This window comes from Rana temporaria, chromosome 3 (assembly GCF_905171775.1).
Source record: "Rana temporaria chromosome 3, aRanTem1.1, whole genome shotgun sequence".
Lineage (NCBI taxonomy): Eukaryota > Metazoa > Chordata > Amphibia > Anura > Ranidae > Rana > Rana temporaria.
Window position 1 is genome coordinate 39,613,756 of NC_053491.1, and position 19,234 is coordinate 39,632,989.

The following is a 19,234-nucleotide window of genomic DNA, read 5'->3' on the forward strand; positions in this document are numbered from 1 at the left end:
CCAGGCACCCGCGATCGGCAGATACACAGACAAGGACGTGGATCTGTGTGTGTGTAAATACACAGATCCACGTCCTGTCAGGGAGAAGAGACCGATCTGTGTCCCTTGTACATAGGGACGCGGCATCGGTCACCTCCCCCAGTCAGTTGCCCCCCCCCACACACAGTTAGAAACACTCCCAGTTTACACATTTAACCCCTTCCTCACCCCCTAGTGTTAACCCCTTCACTGCCAGTCACATTTATACAGTAATCAGTGCATTTTTATAGCAGTGTTCGCTGTTTAAATGTGAATGGTCCCAAAAATGTGTCAAAAGTGTCCGATATGTCTGCCGTAATGTCACAGTCCCAATAAAAATCGCAGATTGCTGCCATTACTAGTAAAAAAAGAAAAAAACATAATTTTGTCCCCTATTTTGTAGGCGCTATAACTTTTGCGCAAACCAGTCGCTTATTGCGATTTATTTTTTATAAAAATACGTGGAAGAATACGTATCGGCCTAAACTGAGAAAAAAAATGGGATATTTATTATAGAAAAAAGTAAAAAATATCGGGCCAGATTCACAGTACAAGTACAGTAGATACTCCGGCGTACTTTCAAATTTGCCGCGCCGTATCTTTAGTTTGAATCCTCAAACCAAGATACGACGGCTTTTGGCTTCGATCAGACAGGCGTAGGTGTAATACTTCGGCGCCCGCTGGGTGGAGTTCGCGTCGTTTTCCACTTTGGGTATGCTATTTAGCTTTTTCCGGCGAATCACGAAGGTACGCGCGGCCTTCGCATTCTCTTACGTCGTCGCTAGTCGGCTTTTCCCGGCGTATAGTTAAAGCTGCTATTTCGTGGCGTATAGATAGACCTGCCATGTTAAAGTATGGCCGTCGTTCCCGCGTCAAGTCGTCTGTGAATAGGAAAGGACGTAACTCACGTCGACGTTCAAAAAATGACATCGGTGCGACGTCATTTAGCGCAAAGCACGGCGGGAAATTTCAAAACGGAGCATGCGCAGTACGTTCGGCGCGGGAAAGCGCCTAATTTAAATGGTCCACGCCCCCTACCCGGATCATTTGAATTAGGCGGGCTTGCGCCGGAGGGATTTACGCTACGCCGCCGCAACTTTACAGGCAAGTGCTTTGTGAATCAAGCACTTTTGCCCGTAAAACTTGCGGCGGTGTAACGTAAATGCGATACGTTACGCCGCCGCAAATGTATCTGAATCTGGCCCGTTGTGTTTTTTTTTCAAAATTGTCGCTTTTTTTTTGTTTCTACCGCAAAAAATAAAGACCGCAGAGGTGATCAAATACCACCAAAAGAAAGCTCTATTTGTGGGGAAAAAAAAGGACGTCAATTTTGTTTGGGAGTCACGTCGCACAACCGCGCAATTGTCAGTTAAAGCGACGCAGTGCTGGAAGCTGAAATTTTTGCCTGGGCACGAAGGGGGTTTTATACTTACTTTGACCTAATCCTTGGGTACCGAGATCGTCCTCAACTTTCACAGTACCGCGGGGCAAATTTGGAGCAGCCCCTGGCACACCCCCTTTCCAATATCCTAATACAAAGCATGATGGTACCCGCCCCTATCCCTAGATGTAATATTCTATATTGTACGCTAAATAAAGGGTCCATGTAGTACTGTACACAACAATGAAAGTGAAATGATCACTAACACAGGGTTTTTTTAGAGTTGAAAATGTTTTTATTGGCAGAATAAACAGTACATCAGAAATACATTTGACATATCACTTATAAGAAAGCGGTAATGAGCGTGGCAAATGGCTATCGCCTACAGCGGCGCTTGCACCCAAAGGTTTAATGAATAGGCTTGCGTTCAATTTATGTCAAACCGTAGACGATCAGGAGGTAAAGAGAAAGGGGAGGAAAGATAAAGGCAGAAAGGGATGGAGGGGGATCTGCAGGGAGAGCCTGTGATGGAAAGACAGTGGCCCAGATTCACAGAAAGCAAGGCGCACATTACATTAGAGAAAACACTACGCTACGCCAACGCAGCGCAGAGAGGCAAGCATTGCATCCAGCAAGCCAGTGCTCCCAACGCTGCGCCAGTGTGGCGTGGGTATCGAAGGCGTACCTCGTGGAAGTGGGCGTGACCCCATGCAAATGATGGGCCAAGCGCCAGACAGGCACGTATGACGAAACTGCGCCGTGACGTGGACGCACCCCCCTGCCGGCACAACTGCCTAAGCTACGCCGGATCACGGCGTACGCCGTGAACATAACGTACGCCCAGCCAGACACACGTCCAACGCACAATACGCCCGCTTGTGTTCCCTGGTGCAGACCTGAGCATGTCTGTTGCTGGGTTGCACCTCCTTTATGAGGAATAACTTTACGCCGGACGTACAACTTACGCGCATCTCGCGTAGCATGTGCTGGGCACGTTCGTGAATCGCCGTATTTCCCTCATTTGCATGTTTGAATGGCTAATCAATGGGAGCGGCACCATGCTCCCAGCCTAAATGTACGCCCACCCTACGCCGGCGTAAGCAAGATACGTCGGCAGGGTGTAGCCTGTTTTTAGGCGCATATGTTTGTGGGTCTGGCGCACATTTGCACTTAAGTCGGCGTAACTTGTTATACGTCGGCGTAAGTGCTTTGTGAATCTGGGCCAGTAACTTGGTAAATGAGGGGTATCCCTACATCTTTATGGAAAGGTACACACAGAGGGCCAGATTCATGTAGATCAGTGGATCTTTAGATCCGCCAGATCTACCTGTTTTACGATCCGCCGGTGCAATTTAGCGAGGTTAGTGCATGATTCATAAAGCACTTACCTCGCAAATTGCACCGTCGGATCCTAACTCCCCCCGGCGGAATGCAAATTCCGCGGCTAGGGGGAGTGTACAATTTAAATCAGGCGCGTTCCCGCGCCGATTTAACTGCGCATGCGCTGCCGGCAAAAAAGCCCAGTGCGCATGCTCCAAATGACGTCGCTAGGACGTCATTGTTTTCGGCGGCTAGGTTACTTACGGCCATCCGTATTCCCGACGTACTTGCGTAACAAATTTAAAACTCGGCGCGGGAACGTCGGCCATACTCAACATTAGCTACCCCTCATATTAGTAGGGGTAGCTATCCGCCGGAAAAAGCCGAATGCAAACGACGTTGAAAAAGAGCGACGGGCGGGCGTACGGACGTAAATCGGCGGTTCTCCTCATTTGCATATGCGACGTGTAAAAAAAAGCGACGGCACCTAGCGGCCGGCGGGAGATTACAGCCTAAGATTCGACTGGTGTAAGTCACTTACACCAGTCGGATCTAAGGGAGATCTATGCAGAACTGATTCTTATGAATCAGTCACATAGATCCGACCGTGGGATCTCACAGATCCGACCGTCGGCTCTCACAGATACGACGGCGGATCAGGAGATCCGCCGTCGTATCTCTTGATGAATCTGCCCCACAGTTTTTAAAAAATAGTTTGATTTAAATATTATAAGTACTCTCACTCCACCACTGGCTACACAGACGGATAGATCCCCTCCCTTGTGACATACAGACTGACCCCCCCTGCTGTCTCTCCTGGATGCAGCCGATCAATCGGCGTGTGAGGAGTTAATGTAACTAAGCTGTGTTCGTCGGCAGCAGCTCGGCGCTCGATTTCTATTGTCTGAAATCGGCACATGCTCAGTAGCTGCTTGGGATGCAGATTTTCATGACATACCGGGGGAGGCTGTGTGTGTGGGTCAGGCCGTCCTGTAATAGGAAGCCTCCCGTCGTCTCTACTCACTACATGTATAATAAAAATAGGTATACAGAGACGTGTATACTGTACTGTGTGTGATATATCTATATTACTAGTAGTGTTAATACCAGTGCCTTGTATGAGAAGGGCCAGTGGCGCAATGGATAACGCGTCTGACTACGGATCAGAAGATTCTAGGTTCGACTCCTGGCTGGCTCGTCCCAAAACTTTTCATTCTGCGATCAATTCTATTTATTCTATTATAATTCTCTTCATTCCATGGAAAGTAATTTCTATACAAAACAAAGAGAGCACAGCGCCTTCCATTATATATAATACTTCAATTATTAGGCTTTGGATACAATTCCTCATTTATTATGCTGAAGTTATAATATTTTGGTTATAATATTTATATTTTAGTATTCTTTTTTTTTTTTCACAAGAAAATATTTTAGTATTCTAGTTATAATTATAATCCTTTAGTTATAATACTTCAAATATAATACTTGATTTATAATTAGGTCTGTCCCGATACCAGTATCGGTATCAGGACCGATACTGAGCATTTGTGGGAGTACTTGTACTCCTGCAAATGCCCCACGATGCCAGATCCGATCCTACCCATACCCCCACCCCCCCGTCGCCGCCGCATACTGCAACGCCCCCGCCGCCTATTTAATCAGCGTGCGGGGAACATTACAGCTTTCATTTGAATAGCTGTCTGTTCCCTGCCGCGCCGCATATAGACACTCTCCCTTGCTCGGGATTGGACGGGTGATCTGTCTATCAATGTGCAGATCACCCGTCCAATCCCGAGCAGGGGGAGTGTCTATACGTGGCGTGGTGGGGAACAGACAGTTATTCAAATGAAAGCTGTAATGTTCCCTGCACGCTGATTAACTAGGTGGCGGCATCTAGGTATGGGGAGACATGGCTGCATATGTGGGGGGACATGGCTGCATATGTGGGGGGACATGGCTGCATATGTGGGGGGACATGGCTGCATATGTGGGAGACATGGCTGCATATGTGGGAGACATGGCTGCATATGTGGGGGGACATGGCTGCATATGTGGGGGGACATGGCTGCATATGTGGGGGGACATGGCTTCATATGTGGGGGACACGGCTGCATATGTGGGGGACATGGCTTCATATGTGGGGGACATGGCTTCATATGTGTGGGACATGGCTTCATATGTGGGGGACATGGCTGCATATGTGGGGGACATGGCTGGATATGGGGGGGACATGGCTGCATATATGGGGGGGGACATGGCTTCATCTGTGGGGGGACATGGCTGCATTTGGGGACACATTTAAAAAAAAGTATCGTTATTCGGTATCAGCGAGTACTTGAAAAAAAGTATCGGTACTTGTACTCAGTCCTAAAAAAGTGGTATCGGGACAACCCTAGTTATAATGCTTTGGGTACAATGCTCTGCATATAATAGTTTGATAATACTCCGGTTATAGTTACATAGTTAGTCAGGTTGAAAAAAGACACAAGTCCAACCATAAGAAATAAAATAATAATAATATCGTACAATCTCATATACCCAACTCCACACCCACAGTTGAGGAAGGCAAAAAAAAAACAGCAGAGCATGATCCAATTTGCCACAGCAGGGGAAAGAAATTCCTTCCTGATCACCCGAGAGGCAATCGGATATTTCCCGGATCAAGTTTACCTATAAATGTCACTACCCAGTTATATAATGTAGATTTAGGAAAGTATCCAGGCCTTGACTTAACCACTTCCCTACCGGCCCATAGTAAAATGACGTCCACAAAGAACTTCTGCCGTTCAGAGTGGACGTCATATGACGTCCTGGGCTTTCCGGGTGGATATCTGAATGATGCCTGCAGCTAGAGGCATCATTCAGATATCCTTCTAAACTGCCGGCGATTCTGCACAACGTAAGAACGATCATAGCGGCGGTTCCGCCGCTAGATCGTTCTTACAGGCGGCGGGAGGGGACATCCCCCCCCTCCCGCCGCCATCCGGTGCTTCTCCGGGCTCTCCCGTGCCATCGGGGGCCCGGAGAACGAATCGTCCGGCGCTCGCAGGAAGCATAGAGATGACTGGTGACCAGATGGTCACCAGTCATCTCTATGACCGTCGGAGGACCCGGGCGCGATGTGATGACGTCACGCCCGGGTCCCCGTAAGTAAACAAAGCCGCGATTGCGGCTGCTAAGCAACCACAAGCATGAGATCGGTGAATTTTTTTTCACCGATTTCATGCTTTCCAGCCTGGAGGAGAGATGTGGGGTCTTATTGACCCCGCATCTCTCCATAAAGAGTACCTGTCACACACATTCCTATTACAAGGGATGTTTACATTCCTTGTAATAGGAATAAAAGTGATAAAAAAAAAAAAAAAGTGTAAAAAAAGAAATAAATATATATAAAAAAAAAAAGAAATAAAAATTAATTTTTTTAACGCCCCTGCCCCCGGTAGCTTGCGCGCAGAAGCGAACGCACACGCAAGTCCCGCCGACATATGTAAACGCCGTTTAAACCACATATGTGAGGTATCGCCGCGTGCGTTAGAGTGCCAGCAACAATTCTAGCACTAGATCTCCTCTGTAAATCTAAACTGGTAACCTGTAAAAAATTTCAAATCGTTGCCTATGGAGATTTTTAAGTACCGAAGTTTGGCGCCATTCCATGAGTGTGCGCAATTTTAAAGCGTGACATGTTAGGTATCTATTTACTCGGTGTAACATCATATTTCATATTTTACAAAAAAATTGGGCTAACTTTACTGTTTTAAAATTTTTTTAATTCATGAAACAATTTTTTTCCCAAAAAAAGGCGTTTGAAAAATTATTGCGCAAATACCGTGCAAGATAAAAGGTTTCAATGACCGTCGTTTTATTCCCTAGGGTGTCTGCTAAAAAAACATATATAATGTTTGGGGGTTCTGCGTAATTTTCTAGCAAAAAAATTATGATTTGTACATGTAGGAGAGAAGTGCCAGAATAGGCCTGGTATGGAAGTGTGTATAACTGCCCGGTATGGAAGAGGTTAAAGCACTCTACTGAGCTGGCCAGAACCACCTCTGGAGGGAGTCTATTCCACATTTTCACAGCTCTTACTGTGAAGAAACCTTTCCGTATTTGGAGGTGAAATCTCTTTTCCTCTAGACGTAAAGAGTGCCCCCTTGTCCTCGGTGTTGACCGTAAAGTGAATAACTCAACACCAAGTTCACTATATGGACCCCTTATATATTTGTACATGTTGATCATATCCCCCCTAATTCTCCTCTTCTCAAGAGTGAATAAATTCAGTTCCTCTAATCTTTCCTCATAGCTGAGCTCCTCCATGCCTCTTATCAGTTTGGTTGCCCTTCTCTGCACTTTCTCCAGTTCTCCAATATCCTTTTTGAGAACTGGTGCCCAAAACTGAACTGCATATTCCAGATGAGGTCTTACTAATGATTTGTACAGGGGGGCAAAATTATATCTCTGTCTCTGGAGTCCATACCTCTCTTATACAAGAAAGGACTTTGCTCGCTTTGGAAACCGCAGCTTGGCATTGCATGTTATTATTGAGCTTATGATCAACTAAAACCCCCAGATCCTTCTCCACTACAGATCCCCCCAGTAGTACTCCCCCTAGTATGTATGATGCATGCATATTCTTAGTCCCCAAGTGCATAACTTTACATTTATCAACATTAAACCTCATCTGCCACTTAGTCGCCCAATCAGACAGAGCATTGAGGTCGGCTTGTAAATTGGAGACATCCTGCAAGGACGTTATTCCACTGCATAGCTTGGTGTCATCTGCAAAGACAGAAATGTTACTTTTGATCCCAGACCCAATATCATTTATAAAGATATTGAAAAGTAAGGGTCCCAGCACTGAACCTTGGGGTACACCACTGATAACCTTGGACCATTCAGAGTAAGAATCATTAAAGTGGGAGTTCACCCTAAAAAAAAATTTTAAGATTAGATTCATGCTCATTTTGTCTAGGGGAATCGGGTAGTTTTTTTAAAAAACTAAGCATTACTTACCGTTTTAGAGAGCGATCTTCTCCGCCGCTTCCGGGTATGGTCTTCGGGACTGGGCGTTCCTTCTTGATTGACAGGCTTCCGACGGTCGCATCTATCGCGTCACGAGTAGCCGAAAGAAGCCGAACGTCGGTGCGGCTCTATACGGCGCCTGCGCACCAACGTTCGGCTACTTTCCGAAAATCGTGACGCGATAGATGCGACCGTCGGAAGCCTGTCGGAAGACTGTCAATCAAATAGGAACGCCCAGTCCTGCAGCCCATACCCGGAAGCGGCGGAGAAGATGTATCTCTAAAACGGCAAGTACGGCTTTGATCTTAAAAAAAACACCCGATTCCCCTTCACAAAATGAGCATCCATCTAATGTTAAAAATTGTCATTTCCGGGTGAACCTCCACTTTAACCACGACTCTGAATTCTGTCTTTCAGCCAGTTTTCTATCCATTTACAAACTGATATATCCAATCCTGTAGACTTTACCTTACGCATGAGCCGTGTGTGCGGAACTGTATCGAACGCTTTTGCAAAATCCAAATATATCACGTCCACAGCCACACCTCTGTCCAGAAAATTCTATCGGTCTTTTTTCATCGGAAATTCTGATCGTGTCTAGGCGGCATTAGTGTAGCAATACGTTGCTAAATGTTGTATCTTCATTAAATGTAACCATATTGCTACACTAATGCGGCGTACACGCGGTCGTTTTTCCGCATGAAAAAAAAAACTTTGGGGGTAATCCACAAAGAGACGGCGCAACGTAACTTTTCGGATTTAAGTTACACCGCCGCAAAATTTCCACGTTAGGTGCCGATCCACAAAGCACTTACCTAGAAATTTTGAGCGGTGTAACTTAAATCCGGCCGGCGCAAGGCGTTCCTCTTCTCCAGGGGGCGATTCCCATTTAAATGAGGCGCGCTCGTGACGTCATTTTCCCGACGTGCATAGCGCGAAATTACGTTACGCCTGGCTTTGTGGATCGCGACGGGACAATAAAGTTGCGTCGGGTAAAAAAAAAGATACAGCGGCAAAAAAAAAATTTCAATTAAAAAAAAAATCGCGCCGCTAGCAAGAAAGGTCTGTTTTTACAAGGTGTAAACAGTTTACACCTTGTAAAAGCAGCCCTAATTTTGCGTTTGCAAAATATAACTTACGGAGAAAAAACTAAGCTGAAAAGCTTCGTGGATCTCCGTAAGTCCTAATTTGCATACCCGAGGCGGCATTTCGACACAAAATGCCCCCAGCGGCGGATGCGGTACTGCATCCTAAGATCCGGCAGTGTAATTCAATTACACATGCCGGATCTTCTCCCTAACTATGGAAAACTGATTCTGTGGATCAGTTCCATAGTTAGGACCAGGGATACGACGGAGTAACAGCAGTTACTCCGTCGTATCTCTTTTGAGGATTTGGCCCTTTGTTTTTAGCATGTCCAAAAAAACTAAGTTTTTCCAACTTCATCATTAAAAACGACGTTACCCACACACCATCGTTTTTGAAAAATGATGAACAAAGCGCGGTGAGGTACAACACGTACGACGGCACTCTGAAGGGGAAGTTCTATTCACCTTTGGGCTGTTTTTAGCTGATTCCGTGTTAGTAAAAGACGATTCGCGCTTTTTTGTCTGTTACAGCGTGATGAATGTGCTTACTCCATTATGAATGGTAGTTTTACCAGAACAAGCGCTCCTGTCTCATAACTCGCTTCTGGGCATGCGCGGGTTTAAAAAAAGTCGTTTTAGCCCACACACGATCATTTTTTACAACCCGAAAAACAACATTTTTAAAAGCCGAAAAACGATGTGAAGCCCACACACCATCATTTTAAATGACGTTTTTAAAAACGTAGTTTTTTTTAATGCCGAAAAAACGACCGTGTGTACGCGGCATCAGTGTCTCATCTCTTCTTTTTTGTATACTCAGTTGTGACATGAAGTTACTCTTATATCAAGACATCGCTTGTATATCAAGGCAACATTTATTAAAACTTTTGTCTTTGTCTTGCAAAACGCTCTCAAACCAAGTTACTCTCAAACCAATGTTCATCTGTATTTCTATCACTTACATTGCCAGTGACTGGAGCTGTATTGTCTGCTATTCATATGAACACTGACTATCAATGTGTTTAAAGCGGGGGTTCACCCTATATAAAAAAAAAAAAAAAAAAAAATTTTCCCCGTACTCACCGTTATATCCTACATAGAAGATTCCGGGGAATGGGCGTTCCTATGGACAGGGAAGGTGATTGACGGCCGGCCGTGGCACGTCACGCTTCTCCGGAAATAGCCGAAATAGGCTTGGCTCTTCACGGCGCCTGCGCATAGCCTGTGCGCAGGCGCCGTGAAGAGCCGAGACCTACTCCGGCTGTCTTCGGGGAGCGTGACGTGCCAGAGCCGGCCGTCAATCACCCTCCCTCTTGCTAGGAACGCCCATTCCCCGCGGCAGACGGAATCTTCAATGCACGATATAACCGTGAGTACGGGGATAAAAAAATTAAGACCGGCATAGTGTAGCTCGCGCTACTATGCCGGATTTTATGCTGCATTGTTCTTAAGGAGGGTGAACTACCGCTTTAACAAAAGAATGCATCCGATCAGTAGAAGATTGTCTACAGGGCAGTCAGGCTGTGAAGGGTGTGGGGCCAGTGGCGCAATGGATAACGCGTCTGACTACGGATCAGAAGATTCTAGGTTCGACTCCTGGCTGGCTCGCAAACATTTTTAATTCTTTTTTAATGCTTCAATCGGTTCTAAAACCTGTATTATGCGGAATGAATGTGCCGGAGATCACTCTCACTTCCTTCTTCACATCGTTATATGAGCTCTTTACACCGGCGTACGTTGTTTTCCTGGAACTGTCACTTTGGCCACGACTAAGAATCCTATTCTCTCACACAACTTAACCCCTTGACTACAGGACACTTTTTTTTCATTGCGCACATTATATAATCTCTGGGCCAGATTCACGTAGAATTCCGGCGGCGCAACGTATTGCATTTACGTTACACCGCCGCAAGTTTTATGGGCAAGTGCTTGATTCACAAAGCACTTGCCTGTAAACTTGCGGCGGTGTAGCGTAAATCCGTCCGGCGCAAGCCCGCCTAATTCAAATGGGGCGTGTATCATTTAAATGAGGCACGTTCCCGCGCCGAACGTACTGCGCATGCTCCGTTTTTGAAATTTCCCGCCGTGCTTTGCGCGAAATGACGTCGCACCGATGTCATTTTTTGAACGTCGACGTGAGTTACGTCCTTTCCTATTCACAGACGACTTACGCAAAAAAAAAAAAATTGAAATTCGACGCAGGAACGACGGCCATACTTTAACATGGCAAGTCTAAAGACCACGAAATACCAGCTTTAACTATACGCCGGGAAAAGCCGACTAGCGACGACGTAAGAGAATGCGACGGCCGCGCGTACCTTCGTGACCTTACCTTAGTATACCCGACGCGGAAAACGACGCGAACTCCACCCAGCGGGCGCCGAAGTATTACACCTACGATCCGAAGGCGTACGAAGCCGTACGCCTGTCGGATCGAAGCCAAAAGCCGTCGTATCTTGGTTTGAGGATTCAAACTAAAGATACGACGCGGCAAATTTGAAAGTACTCCGGCGTACTTGTTATCTGAATCTGGCCCTCTATTTTTTTATTTTTGCTAGAAATTACACTAAACCCCCTTAAAAAGTATACATTTTCTCAAAGGAGAATAAAATGGTGGTTGTTGCAATTGTATTATGTCTCACGATACTTGTGCAATCATTTATCAAAAGCATATTTTCAGGAAAAAAAAAATACACTAAAATGAATTTTAATGCGAACATAATAATATTTTTTATTTTTTTGTTAAATATAAAGGATGGTGTGGCCTGGAGTAAATATATACCAAACACGTAAGCTCCTAAAATTACGCATACCTGCAGAATCACAAAAAAAAAAAAATACCAAAAATTCAACATAAGCAACGATTTAAAAACTTTTACAGGTTATCAGTTTAGATCAGGGGTGTCAAACTCAATTTCATTGTGGGCCGCATCAGCATTATGATTGTCCTCAAAAGGGCCGGTTGTATCTGTAAGATTAGATGTCCAGCGCGTCCCCTCCCCTTACATTAGATGTTAGGAGCCACCCCACCATCAGAAGTTGTCCCTTACATCACAGTGCACCCCCCTTTCCTTATGCTGCTGCTGGGAAGAAGCTGGATGTATTGCTTAAAAGGTCACTAAAGGCAATTTTTTTTTTTTTAAATAACAAACATGCTATACTTCCCTCCACTGTGCAGGTCGTTTTTGCACAGAGTGTCCCCTAACCCGGTCTTCTGGGGTCCCTCGGCGGCTGTCTCGGCTCCTCCTCGTAAAAGCTTTACACCTTCATGCGAGCAAGCTTGCATGGTGGAAAGCTTTTGCGAGCGCGCTCCCGTGATACAGCGGCGGGCATAGCCGCCGACTGTATCACTCGGCCCGGCGCGCCGCGTCATCCGCTGTGATTGACCGCAGCGCCAGCCAATGGCTGCGCTGCTATTAATCCGTCCAGCCTAGCCAATCAACGGCCAGGCTGGGAACCGAAGAGGATCACGTGGACGCGCGCGGGACTTTCGAGGGGTCAGGTAAGTAAAACGGGGGTTCGGGGGGGGGGGGTTACCGTCGGATGTTTTTTCACCTTAATGCATAGGATGCATTAAGGTGAAAAAACATTTACCTTTACAACCCCTTTAAAAGTGGAAAGTAAGGGGTCTTGAGGAGGACCAGAGGTCCGGAGGGCTGGATCTCTCCTGCAGCTGCAGAATAGGTGCAAGGGCCACATGAATTGGCCTGGAGGGACGGATTCGGCCCACGGGCCTTGTGTTTGACACCTGTGGTTTAGAGTTATCTGGGAATTATTACTCCAATGTTCACAAGAATACCACGCATGCGTGGCGCAATTGATGGTTACATACACAGCCTCACTCTATGCTGCACTTATTTATATGAGGTGTGTATGGGGGTGCTTTAAATATAGTTTTTAATTGTTTTTCTTTTTTTATTAAATTCTTTTTTTGTAATTTAAAAAATAAAGAATGTCTTTCTTACCTGCTCTGTGCAAATATGTTGCACAGGACGGCTCCAAACCTCATTTTCTGGGGACCCTGCCAGAGCTCCTTCTCCATTCCCCCCATAGTAAGCCACTTGCTTAAAGCCGTGTTCCACCCCAAATTTTTTATTAAAAGCCAGCAGCTACACATACTGCGGCTGCTGGCTTTTAACAATAGCACACTTACCTCTCCTGGAGTCCAGTGATGTCGGCATCCGCAGCTGATGTTTCCATCAGCTGTCAGGTGGCATTGCAGGGAAAGGTACCCAGCAGTGTAGCCTTACAGTTTCACGCCAGGAACCCTATTGCGCATGCGTGAGGCCCGCTCCTCTCTCCTACTGGCCCGGCGACCGGGAGGGAGGAGGAGGGACCCCTGCGGGGATGTCACGGGACGATTTTGTCTTCCGGTTTGCGTGTAGAAAGAGAAATTCTGTTTTTGATCCAGTGAGTTTGAGGGCGCTCTCCGTCGTCCAATTATCTATCAATGTCATGGAATTTTTTCTAATCTGTGATATTGGTCTTTTTTGTTGGTGATACGCAGATGAAGTTGAGTGTCGTCCGCGTAGGAGTGGTAGAACAAGTTTTGTTTGCTAATGATTGTGAGGAGTGGGCGGAGGTAGATGTTGAAGAATATGGGCGACAGGGGTGATCCTTGAGGGACTCTGCATGTGACGGTGCAGGTTTCTGATGTGAAGGCTCCTAGTTTCACTGTCTGTGATCGATTATTTTTCTAAGAACGATGCGAACCACGATAGATCTGAGTCTGCGACTCCACCTACTTCTGTGAGCCGCGTGAGTAGAGTTTTGTGGTCTACTGTGTCGAAAGCTGCACTTGGGTCCAGCAGCACCAGGAGACAAGGTTCTCCTTCGTCCGCTGCTTGGAGAGCATCATACCATAATTTGAGAAGTGCCGTTTCTGTCCCGTGGCCTGGGCGAAAACCTGATTGTAGTGGGTCCAGGAGGTTGTTGGAGTCCAGATGGCGTTGTAGCTGTTGTACTACTGCTTTCTCCATGATTTTGGAGATGGTGCTAAGGCTTGTTATCGGTTTGGGGGGGCAGTTGGAATTCCACACTGTGCATAGTGCACCCACAAACCATGCACTCTGTACACAGCACACCCCTGAACACTGCAATCTGTACGAAACACACTCCTGAACCCTCCACTCTGTGCTTGATGCACTCCCCAACTCTGCACATGCAATGCATGAGTCTATAAATTGTTGAGTGAGTGGGTGCAGGAGAGAGGGGGCGGGGCTCCTGCGCCTACTATGGACGCACCGCCACTGGTTGTAACATGACAAATTGTGTAAAAACTTCAAGGGGTATGAATACTTTTTCAAGGTACTGTAGATCAGTGGTCCTCAAGTACCCCCAACAGGCCATGTTTGCAGGTTTTCCTTTATCTTGCACAGGTGCTTTAAATCAGAGTCAATGGTTTGGTATTTTGGACAGTTATTTTATCTAAGAGAAATTCCCAAAACATGGCCTGTCGGGGGTACCTGAGGACAGGGTTGAGAACCACTGCTGTAGATCACCCAGGGGGGAATGTTTTTTTTTTTTTTTTTTTTTTTTTTTTGGAGTTACTCTTAACTATATACTTGTTATTATGTGTTTCCATATTTTAATAGAACTGAGCGCCTGTAGAAGAGGAGACACATTGAGATATCATATGATATATTAAGTCAAATGACATATACACACACACACATATATATATATATATATATATATATATATATATATATATATATATATATATATATATATATATATATATATATATATATATATATATACACACACTGTTATAATAGCTAATAAATGTTGCATGGGAATATACAGTATATTCAAATAAAGGCTTATCAACGATACTATGATTCTCCATGTAAAATGTTTTAAAAAAATTTTTTTTTTAAAGGATATTAATAAAAGATAGAAATTTTCATTACTTGTACAGTAAAACCTTGATTTGTGAGCATAATTCGTTCCAGAAGCATGCTTGTAATCCAAAGCACTTGTATAACAAAGCATTTTTTTTACAGGGTATAAAAGAGAAGAGAGGCGCCTCTAAGTGTAGCAATAAGTTGCTAAATGTTGTACCTTCATTAACCACTTAAGACCCGGACCAAAATGCAGGTAAAAGACCAGGCCCCTTTTTGCGATTCGGCACTGTTTTGCTTTAACTGACAATTGCGCAGTCGTGCGACGTGGCTCCCAAACAAATTTGCCGTCCTTTTTCCCCCCACAAATAGAGCTTTCTTTTGGTGGTATTTGATCACCTCTGCGGTTTTTATTTTTTGCGCTATAAACAAAAATAGAGCGACAATTTTGAAAAAAATGCAATATTTTTTACTTTTTGCTATAATAAATATCCCCCAAAAACATATATAAAATGTATTTTTTTCCTCAGTTTAGGCCGATACGTATTCTTCTACATATTTTTGGTAAAAAAAATCGCAATAAGCGTTTATCGATTGGTTTGCGCAAAATTTATAGCGTTTACAAAATAGGGGATAGTTTTATTGCATTTTTATTATTTTTTTTTTTTTACTACTAATGGCGGCGATCAGTGATTTTTTTCGTGACTGTGACATTATGGCGGACACTTCGGACAATTTTGACACATTTTTGGGACCATTGTCATTTTCACAGCAAAAAATGCATTTAAAATGCATTGTTTACTATGAAAATGACATTTGCAGTTTGGGAGTTAACCACAAGGGGGCGCTGAAGGGGTTATGTGTTCCCTGAAGTGTGTTTACAACTGTAGGGGGGTGTGGCTGTAGGTGTGACGTCATCGATTGTGCGTCCCTATATCAGGGAACACACAATCGATGACGGCGCCACAGTGAAGAACGGGGAAGCCGTGTTTACACACACCTCTCCCGTTCTTCTGCTCCGCGGACCGATCGCCGGACTGTTGCGGTGATCTGGTCCGTGAGTCCCGCGGCCAAGGTCACGGAGCTTCGGACCTGGTCGTGGGAGCGAGCGCCCACGACCCACCGCTGGGCTTTATAAAATCACGTACAGGTACGTGATTGTGCCCAGCGGTGCCATTCTGCCGACGTATATCGTCGTTAGGCGGTCCTTAAGTGGTTAAATGTAACCATATTGCTACACTTAGAGGCTCCTCTCTTCTTTTTTATACTCAGTTGTGACATGAAGCTACTCTTATATCAAGACATCACTTGTATATCAAGGCAACATTTTTAAAATGTTTTGCTTGTCTTGAAAAACGCTCTCAAACCAAGTTACTCTCAAACCAAGGTTTTACTGTATGTTGTAGTGTGGATATCTTAAAAATCTGCTTTAGGCCCATTTTCACATATACGGATCCCGTGAGGATGTCTCATCCGCTTGCTCAGCAGGGGTCGCTCCGTTGATCCCCGCTGAGCTGGCTGATGATAGGGTGGTCCCCGCACGCTGTGCAGGGACCGCCCCGTCAGATCTTGTCTCTCCCCTATAGGGAGGATCGTATGAACACGGACCGTCTGTCCGTATTCACCCGATCCGATAGAATTTTCCTCCGTCTGCAAAATCGGACCATAGCGGGGACCGATGAGATCAGGTGTCAGCAGATGTTCATTTGCTGACACCCGCTATCCCGGCATAGGGATACATGTATGTCCGTATTTCATCCGAAAATGGATGGATGATATACGGACATACTGGGCCGGATTCAGATAGATTCGTCTATCTATCTGCCGGTGTAACGTATCTCAGATACGTTACACCGCTGTAACTTTGGGCGCAAGTTCCGTATGCAGAAAAAACTTGCGCCCTTAGTTACGGCGGCGTAACGTATGTGTGGCGACGTAAGCCCGCCTAATTCAAATGGGGATGTTGTGGGCGTGTTTTATTTAAATTTGAGTTGACCCCGCGTTTTTGACGGTTTTTTTTAACTGCGCATGCGCCGTCCGTGAAATATCCCAGTGTGCATTGCTCCAAAGTACGCCGCAAGGACGTATTGGATTCGACGTGAACGTAAATGACGTCCGGCCCTATTAGCGAACGACTTACGCAAACGACGTAAAATTTTTAAAACTCGGCGCGGGAACGACGGCCAAACTTAACATTAGCTACGCCTCATATAGCAGGGGTAACTATACGCCGAAAAAAGCCGAACGTAAACGATGTAAAAAAATGCGCCGGCGGGACGTACGTTTCTGAATCAGCGTAAATACCTCATTAGCATATTCCTTGCGTAACTATACGGATGCGCCACCTAGCGGCCAGTGTAAATATGCAGCCTAAGATACGCCGGTGTAAGACACTTACGCCAGTCGGATTTTAGGGAAATCTATGCGCATAGATACGACGGCCCGCACTCAGAGATACGACGGCGTATCAGGAGATACGCCGTCGTATCTGAATCCGGGCCACTGTCCGCAGGTGTGAAAGGGGCCTTATACAACTTTTATTTTTTGGCGTAACGTGCATGTGGTACCATGTTCAGCCCACTTCCTTTGAATTGTTCTGTTCATTGTAGTTCTGTTTTATGGGCTGCTTCACACTTTAGTGATCTATTGTGGTGTGTTAATGAGTGTTGCCTTAAGCTAGTCTTTTATTCTATTTGTTTTAGCAACGCAGAGCACAACAACGCATTGTGTATAGGTTTTTGCACTGCGGTTTCTTGCATTCAGCTGTAAAGTGCATTGCATTACTAATGACAAGGAATGAAACCTCAATGCTCTGCACATGCAGAGGTGATGCAGGAACCGACACATTGCTGCAATCCACAAGTGTGAATGGGACATAAAGTTTAACTACTTGGGACCCGCGCTATAGTCAATTGACGGCTACAGCGCGGATCCCAAAATCCAAGTGGACGTCAATTGACATCCGCCTCTTTGCGCGTTCCCCGCGCGCGCTCCAGAGTGCGCAGCGGGGAAAATCTGTATTACAGATCGCCGCGAACGGCCAATCAGAGTGGCCGTTTGCGATGCGATCTGTGCGGCCAATGAGAGATGATCTCATATGTAAACATATGAGATCATCTCTCATTGCCGTTTTACACAGAGACAGCGGTGCTGTCAGGGAGAGAGGAGACCGATCTGTGTCTCTTGTACATAGGGACACAGATCGGTCACCCCCCCAGTCACCCCCCCCCCTCCACCTACAGTTAGAACACTATATAGGGAACATATTTAACCCCTTCCTCACCCCCTAGTGTTAACCCCTTCAATGCCAGTCACATTTATACTGTAATTAGTGCATATTTATAGCACTGATCGCAGTATAAATGTGAATGGAGCCAAAAATGTGTCCGATGTGTCACCCATAACGTCGCAGTCCCAATAAAAATCACAGATCGCCGCCATTTCTAGTAAAAAAAAAATAATAAAAAATAATAATTCTGTCCCCTATTTTGTAAGCGCTATAACTTTTGCGCAAACCAATCGCTTATTGCGATTTTTTTTTTTTTTTTTTTTTTTTTTTTTTTTACCAAAAATATGTAGAAGAATACGTATTGGCCTAAATTGAGAAAAAAAATGTGTTTTTTTTTTTTTTTAAATTGGGATATTTATTATAGCAAGAAGTAAAAAATATTGTATTTTTTTCAAAATTGTCGCACTTTTTTGTTTATAGCGCAAAAAATAAAAACTGCACAGGCGATCAAATACCACCAAAAGAAAGCTCTACTTGTGGGGAAAAAAGGACGTCAATTTTGTTTGGGAGCCACGTCGCACGACCGCGCAATTGTTAGTTAAAGCGACGCAGTGCCGAAAGCTGAAATTTCACCTGGGCAGGAGGGGGGTATATGTGCCCAGTAAGGAAGTGGTTAAACACAAATATGTGAGCAGACACACACGATAATATATTGACTGGAGGCTTGTGCAAAAATGTTTGAAGTCAGCTGGGTGAGGAGGAGTTAATTTTCCTTTTACCAGTAGGGCCAGTGGCGCAATGGATAACGCGTCTGACTACGGATCAGAAGATTCTAGGTTCGACTCCTGGCTGGCTCGAAATTTTTATTTTTTTTAGGAAAAAAATCTGCTTGGCCAGTGCATTCCATTATACATTCAATTTTTTATTTTGCGTTTGCCTGATTTTATTAGTAAATTGTTAAAAAGCTTTCCAAAGAACCACTTATCTATTCATTATTTTATTCTAGGAGGTGCACAGGCGCCCCCTGGGGGTCATCAGTGGCTTAGTACATTATAGTATTGCTACTCAAACTGATGCATTCTGACACTTCTATATTAAAGCGGGGGTTCACCCTAAAAAAAAATAAAAACATTTCTACCATGCCATTCAGCATACTAGCACGAGCTACAGTATGCCTTTATTTTTTTGCGCCGTACTCACAGTTTAATCCCTTAGTTAAGTTTCAGACTCCCCACGGGGAGTAGGCGTTCCTAGGCAGAGGGGAACATGATTGACGGCCGGCTATGGCGCGTCACGCTTCCCGAAATTAGCCGAAAAAGGACTTGGCTCTTCACGG

General features: G+C 45.1%; 3 non-coding genes across 3 annotated transcripts; all 3 read left to right on the forward strand.

Annotated features, from left to right (window-relative positions):
• The first annotated feature begins 3,844 nt into the window (after positions 1 to 3,844).
• TRNAR-ACG lies at positions 3,845 to 3,917 on the forward strand. The gene has a single exon. It is a non-coding gene; the product is annotated as a tRNA-Arg (tRNA).
• A 6,441-nt stretch (positions 3,918 to 10,358) lies between these two features.
• Positions 10,359 to 10,431, forward strand: TRNAR-ACG. Its single transcript has one exon. It is a non-coding gene; the product is annotated as a tRNA-Arg (tRNA).
• Positions 10,432 to 18,682: 8,251 nt separating this feature from the next.
• TRNAR-ACG lies at positions 18,683 to 18,755 on the forward strand. The gene has a single exon. It is a non-coding gene; the product is annotated as a tRNA-Arg (tRNA).
• Positions 18,756 to 19,234: the final 479 nt, after the last annotated feature.